The sequence below is a fragment of the Arachis duranensis genome, chromosome 6, assembly GCF_000817695.3.
Source record: "Arachis duranensis cultivar V14167 chromosome 6, aradu.V14167.gnm2.J7QH, whole genome shotgun sequence".
NCBI lineage: Eukaryota > Viridiplantae > Streptophyta > Magnoliopsida > Fabales > Fabaceae > Arachis > Arachis duranensis.
In genome coordinates this window covers 20,205,774-20,213,590 of record NC_029777.3, presented here as the reverse complement: position 1 = coordinate 20,213,590, position 7,817 = coordinate 20,205,774, and positions in this window count along the sequence as shown.

Below are 7,817 nucleotides of genomic sequence, written 5' to 3'. Positions count from 1 at the left end.
ACGTCTCCTCTTCCCCAATGACACTGAAGAGAACGAGCTTGCTAACAGGAGTTGGGCAAATCTACTAGCTGTGCAAGTGATTCCAACAGGACTGCCTCAACACAAAAAGGAACATTTCAAAGCCACTCTGTATGCTCCTCATACAGCCAGGCAACTAGGCTTCTCCCAAGCTATCCCAACTCCACTTCCAAGGAACAACAAACCTTTTTGCCATATTGCTTTGGCTTGGAAAAAAGAGCTTGACATTTGCCTCTCGAAGAATCAACTACAAAGAGAGGGTTATAATCATCTTGTTTACGATCGAAACTCATTCATTACAAAATCTTGCTTCGATTGGTGGACCACCTACAATTCTAAGTACAATCGTACTTTAGAAGAAATCAAGTGTTCTATTATCCGAGTGATCCCTGCTGCTGAAGGCTCTCCTAAGAGGCCTCTGAAAAGGAAAGTCGAAGCTACAGCTTCTTCATGACAATCGCCAAAGAAGAGTCGACGAACTCCTTCAAGGACTTCTAGAAGGGTAATTACTCTTTACCTATACATATATATTTAAATCGAAATTCTTCGAAAACCACATCCGCTTGCAATCCTCTTGATTTTGATCTTTTATCAGTTATAGTTGCAACCATCGAGTGAAAGCTCTTCTGATGATAGCGAGCTATCCATCCAAAATCTCTTTGCTGCATCCTTGAAATCAGATGATACAATTGATTCGGATTCAGACTCTCATTTGATTCGAAGAAAAATACCCGTTCTGGTAATATTATATTGTTTTCAAATATATTGATTCAATTAGAATACTTCGACTGATGTATGTTATATTTTATCCTATTACTACTGCTCAATCAATCACCTCATCTCTTACACCTGACTAACCACAACAAAAACATCAACAAGATTTAGTGCAGCAAGCATCTCATTCATCAATTCAAACTATTGAATCTGCTAAACCCCTTCAGGTAGCTCTTCCAACTTCCATCGAGACCCAAGTAGTTGATTTAACAGAGGAACATGCTCATCATTCTTCAACACAAGTTTTAAATGTTGAACACTCTTCTCCATTAAACCAAATTGAAGCCTCGATTGGATTCTAGGTGGCTCCTGATTCTGACTCTCCTTCTCGAGTCCCTGAAACTATTGTTCCTGATTTAGATTCTCCATCCTGAGTGCTGGAAACCATCCCTTCACCACAAAGAACTTCAAGTCCACTCAAGGATGCTGAACTTTTGACTCCTGGTGTACAAAATCATAATCCCAATATCAAAATCAAGATTTCTTATGATTTTGTACCACTAACCAGCAAGTGCACTGGGTCGTCCAAGTAATACCTTACGTGAGTAAGGGTCGATCCCACGGAGATTATTGCTTTGAAGCAAGCTATGTTTATTTTATTATTCTTAGTCAGGATATCAATTATAATTATTAGTTTAAATTATTAGAAAAATAAAAGACCGTGAAATAATTACTTGTTATGCAATAATGGAGAATATGTTGGAGTTTTGGAGATGCTTTGTCCTTCTCATTTAAGCTTTCCTTTTGTATTCCTCTTCCCACACGCAAGGCTCCTTTCATGACAAGCTATATGTAGGGTGTAACCGTTGTCAATGGCTACTTCCCATCCTCTTAGTGAAAATGGTCCAAATGCTCTGTCACAGCACGGCTAATCAGCTGTTGCTTTTCGAACATGTTGGAATAGAATCCATTGATTCCTTTGCGTTTGTCATCACGCCCAACACTCGCGAGTTTGAAGCTCGTCACAGTCATCCAATCCCAGAATCCTACTCGGAATACCACAGACAAGGTTTAGACTTTTCGAATTCTCATGAATGCCGCCATCAATTCCAGCTTATACCACGAAGATTCTGATTAAGGAATCTAAGAGATACTCATTCAATCTGATGTAGAATGGAGGTGGTTGTCAAGCACACGTTCATGGATTGAGGAAGGTGATAAGTGTCACGGATCATCACCTTCTTCATAGTTAAGCGCGAATGAACATCTTAGATAAGAACAAGCGTGTTTGAATGGAAAACAGAAGTAATTGCATTAATTCATCGAGACGCTGCAGAGCTCCTCACCCCCAACAATGGAGTTTAGAGACTCATGCCGTCAAATAGTATAAAATTCAGATCTAAAAATGTCATGAGATACAAAATAAGTCTCTAAAAGTTGTTTAAATACTAAACTAGTAACCTAGGTTTACAGAATATGACTAAACTAAGATAATTGGTGCAGAAATCCACTTCTGGGGCCCACTTGGTGTGTGCTGGGGCTGAGACTTAAGCTTCTCACGTTCCTGGGCTGTTTCTGGAGTTAAACTCCAGGTTGTAACGTGTTTTTGGCGTTGAACTCTAACTTGTAACCTGTTTCTGGCGCTGGACGCCAGACTACAACATGGAACTGGCGTTGAACGCCAGTTTATGTCATCTATATTCGCGCAAAGTATGGACTATTATATATTGCTGGAAAGAACTGGATGTCTACTTTCCAACCCAATTGAGAGCACGCCAATTGGACTCCTATAGCTCCAAAAAATATATTCCGAGTGCAGGGAGGTCAGAATCCAACAGCATCAGCAGTCCTTTTTCAGCCTAAATCAGATTTTTGCTCAACTCCCTCAATTTCAGCCAGAAAATACCTGAAATCACAGAAAAACACACAAACTCATAGTAAAGTCCAGAAATAAGATTTTTGCTTAAAAACTAATAAAATTATATTAAAAACTAATTAAAACATGCTAAAATCTACATGAAAATACCCCCAAAAAGCGTATAAAATATCTGCTCATCACAACACCAAACTTAAACTGTTGCTTGTCCTCAAGCAACTAGATAAATAAAACAGGATGAAAATAAATTAAGAAGCAATAATATCTCAGAGTTTCAAGTGAAGCTCAGATTTTAGTTAAATGAGCGGGACTAGTAGCTTTTTGTTTCTGAACAGTTTTGGCATCTCAATTTATCCTTTGAAATTCAGAATGATTGACATCTGTAGGAACTCAGAATTTTAGATAGTGTTATTGATTCTCCTAGTTCAGTATGTTGATTCTTGAATACAGCTACTTTATGAGTCTTGGCCGTGGCCCTAAGCACTTTGTTTTCCAGTATTACCACCGGATACATAAATGCCACAGACACATAATTGGGTGAACCTTTTCAGATTGTGACTTAGCTTTGCTAAAGTCCCCAATTAGAGGTGTCCAGAGTTCTTAAGCACACTCTTTTTGCTTTGGATCACGACTTTAACCACTCAGTCTCAAGCTTTTCACTTGGACCTGCATGCCACAAGCATATGGTTAGGGACAGCTTGGTTTAGCCGCTTAGGCCTGGATTTACTTCTTTGGGTCCTCCTATCCACTGATGCTCAAAGCCTTGGATCCTTTTTACCCTTGCCTTTTGGTTTTAAGGGCTATTGGCTTTTTTCTTTTTCTTGATCCAATGAAATATTGTAAAAAATTTTTCACTGCTTTTTCTTGCTTCAAGGATCAAATTCATGATTTTTCAGATTAGCAATAATATTTTTCGTGTTCCTCATTTTTTCAAGAGCCAATATTCATAAAATTCAAGATAAAAAAATATGCACTGTTCAAGCATTCATTCAGAGAACAAAAAGTATTGCCACCACATATAATTAACTATAATTTTTCTTATTAAGAACTTGAAAAATATAAATTACTTCTTTATTCTAAAAATCTACTATTTTATTCATGTTTGATGATGATGAGAAAAATAAATTATAACTTAATTGGAAATAAAACTAAAATAGATATGCTAATTACTACTACTCCTATATAACTTCTAAGGTAAATTTCTATAATAACACTATCACAGAGTTAAAGATAAAATTAGAACTCAACAACCTGTATTTTGGGAAGTGGATGTTCCTCTAGTCTGTGGGGTGCTTGGTCCTTCAAGAATTAATTTCTAACGCTTCAGCTCCCTCAAGTCACGCCCTTGCTCCTCTTGTTCCCTAAGCAATTTGCAAAGCATGCTACTTTGATTATTCTTTTCTTCCTTTATTTGGTTCATAGCTTCTTGCAATTTGGAAACAGATGCCTCAAGATGCTCCCAATATTCGAATTGAGGGAGTTCTGGGAGGAATTCTTGTGCTCTCCTCTTGATTGGGTCATCCTGCAACTGTTGTCTTTCCATTGATATTTTAATGATTTGCCGCTCAACTGAGATATACTCAGTTATTCCCATCCTCACTCCAGCATCTTTGCAGAGCATAGAAATTAAGCTTGGATAGGCCAATTTGGCATCTTTGGAGTTCTTGTTTGCTATTTTGTAAAGTTCACACGAGATTAGTTGATGAACTTCTACTTCTCTTCCCAACATGATGCAGTGAATCATCACTGCTCTTTTAACAGTGACTTCAGAATGGTTGCTGGTGGGTAATATAGAACGCCCAATAAAGTCCAGCCAGCCTCTGGCAACTGGTTTGAGATCTTCTCTCTTGAATTGATTTGGGATGCTAGTGGTGCTGGTGGTCCACCTGGCTCCAGGGATGCATATATCCTCTAAAATCTTGTCCAGGCCTTTGTTTACCCTCATCATTCTCCTATTAAAGGAGTCTGGGTCATTTTTCAGTTGAGGAAGCTTAAAGATCTCCCTGATTTTGTCAGGGTGGATGTGAACAATCTTTCCTCTGACTAAGGTTCGATAGTCATAGAGGGCAATTCTAGTTATTCTTTGCCTGTCTGTCTGCCACAGATTAGCATAGAACTCCTGAACTATATTCCTTCCCACTTTTGCTTCAGGATTAGCTAGGATTTCCCAGTTCCTATTTCGAATTTGCTCTTGGATCTCCGGATATTCATCTTCTTTCAGATCGAACTTGGCTTTCGGGATCACTGATCTTAGACTCATTATTTTGTAGTAATGGTCTGAATGTTCTTTGGTTAAGAACTTCCCTTTATTCCAAAGTGGTTTTAGAATACTCTCTTTCTTGCCTCTTGGAGTGGGTTGTTTTCCTTTAGGAGCCATGATCTTAGTGAGTATGTTTTTGTGATCACAGATAAACACACCAAACTTAGAGGTTTGCTTGTTCTCAAGCAGAAGAAAAGAAAGGAGAGGGATAGGAGGAGAGCAAGTGGTGAATGGTGGATGATGGGAGGGGCGCTGAATGTGGATATAAAAGGGGGGAGGGTGGGTTTCGAAAATAGAAAGATAAGATAGAAGATATGATTTATAAAAGATAAATATGATAAGAAAAAGATATAATTTAAAAATAAAAATATGTTAATTATATTTGGAAAAGATAAATTTGAATTTTTATTTTGAAAGAAGATTTTAAAAGATAATTGAGTTTTGAAAAACTTAAAAAAAAGAGTTGGATTGGATTGGAAAAAGATTTGTCTTTGTGGATTAAGATACATTTGATATTTTTGAAAAAGGGATTTTAGAAATTAGGGTTTTTAGAAATTAGGATTAAAATTTTTGGAATTGAAGGATGATATTTTGAAACATGTTTATGCAAGAAATCATGAATTGAAACATAAAAATTAGAAAAATTGTGAAGAAAAACGAATTTTACCTCATCCCCACCATTCTGGTGTTAAACGCCCAAACGCTGCATGTTTTGGGCGTTTAACGCCCAATTGCTGCTTCTCCTGGGTGTTCAACGCCCAGCTGTTGCTTCTTTCTGGCGTTGAACGCCAGGAAGTCCTTTGTCACTAGGCGTTTTTCTGAACGCCCAGGATGCTGTAATTCTCGTGTTAAACGCCCAGAAGATGCTTCTTTTTGGTGTTTAACGCCCAGATGGCTATCCTTACTGGCGTTGAATGCCCAATGGATGCTTCTTTTGGGCGTTCAACGCCCAAAATATTCTTAATAGCTTTTTCACGCCAGTGAGCTTCCAAATTCCCTTATAACTCTGTGAATTCAAACAATTGCTATTTTACCTTGAAGATACTTGACATATACCTGTAAAAATCAATTAATTAACAAATAAACTTTGTAAATGGCTGGGTTGCCTCCCAGCAAGCGATTCTTTATTGTCTTTAGCTGGACTATTACTGAGCTTTAATCAAGTCTCAGTTTTGAGCATTCTTGCTCAAAATTGCTTTCAAGATAATGTTTAACTCTTTGTCCATTAACAATGAACTTTTTATTAGAATCATTATCCTGAAGCTCTACGTATCCATATGGTGACACACTTGTAATCACATATGGACCTCTCTACCGGGATTTCAATTTCTCAGGGAATAATCTGAGCTTAGAATTAAATAGCAGAAATTTCTGCCCTGCCTCAAAGACTCTGGACGACAGTTTCTTATCATGCCATCTTTTTGCTTTTTCTTTGTAAATTTTTGCATTCTCAAAAGTATTGAGTCTAAATTCCTCTAGCTCATTTAACTGGAGCAATCGTTTTTCTCCAGCTAACTTGGCATCAAGGTTTAGGAATCTGGTTGCCCAGTAGGCCTCATGTTCCAATTCCACTGGCAAGTGACATGCCTTTCCATACACGAGCTGGTATGGAGAGGTCCCTATAGGGGTCTTGAATGCTGTTCTGTATGCCCACAGAGCATCATCCAAGCTTCTTGCCCAATCCCTTCTTCGGTTAATCACAGTCCGTTCCAGGATTCTTTTAAGTTCTCTATTAGAGACTTCAGCTTGCCCATTTGTCTGTGGATGATATGGAGTGGCCACCCTATGGCTAACTCCGTATCGAACCAAAGTAGAGTAAAGCTGTTTATTGCAGAAATGAGTGCCCCCCATCACTGATTAATAATCTAGGGGTACCAAATCTGCTGAAGATGTGTTTCTGGAGGAATTTCAGCACTGTCTTAGTATTATTAGTGGGTGTTGCTATAGCTTCTACCCATTTGGATACATAATCCACTGCCACCAGAATATAAGTGTTTGAGTATGATGGTGGGAATGGCCCCATGAAGTCAATACTCCATACATCAAACAACTCGATCTCCAAGATCCCTTGTTGAGGCATGGCGTAACTGTGAGGCAGATTGCCAGATCTTTGGCAACTGTCACAATTGAGTACAAACACTCGGGAGTCTTTATAGAGAGTAGTCCAGTAGAAGCCACATTGGAGGACTCTTCTGGCTGTTCGCTCACTTCCAAAATGTCCTCCATACTGTGATCCATGGCAGTGCCAGAGGATCTTCTGTGCTTCTTCTTTAGGCACACATCTACGGATTACTCCGTCTGCACATCTCTTGAAGAGATATGGTTCATCCCAAAGATAATACTTTGCATCTGTGATCAATTTCTTTGATTGCTGCCTACTGTACTCCTTGGGTATGAACCTGGTGCACGAAATTGTGATCAATACTTTTCACAAATCAAATAATCCCCGGTAATGAACCCAAAAACTTGGTATTCAATACCATGGCATAAACACAACTTCGCACAACCAACCAGCAAGTGTACTGGGTCGTCCAAGTAATAAACCTTACGCGAGTAAGGGTCGATCCCACAGAGATTGTTGGTATGAAGCAAGCTATGGTCACCTTGTAAATCTTAGTCAGGCAAACTCAAATGGATATGGGTGATATACGAATAAAACACAAAGATAAAGATAGAGATACTTATGTAATTCATTGGTGGGAATTTCAGATAAGCGCATGAAGATGCTTGTCCCTTCCGTCTCTCTGCTTTCCTACTGTCTTCATCCAATCCTTCTTACTCCTTTCCATGGCAAGCTTATGCAAGGGTTTCACCGTTGTCAGTGGCTACCTCCCATCCTCTCAGTGGAAATGTTCAACGCACCCTGTCACGGCACGGCTATCCATCTGTCGGTTCTCAATCAGGCCAGAATAGAATCCAGTGATTCTTTTGCGTCTGTCACTAACGCCC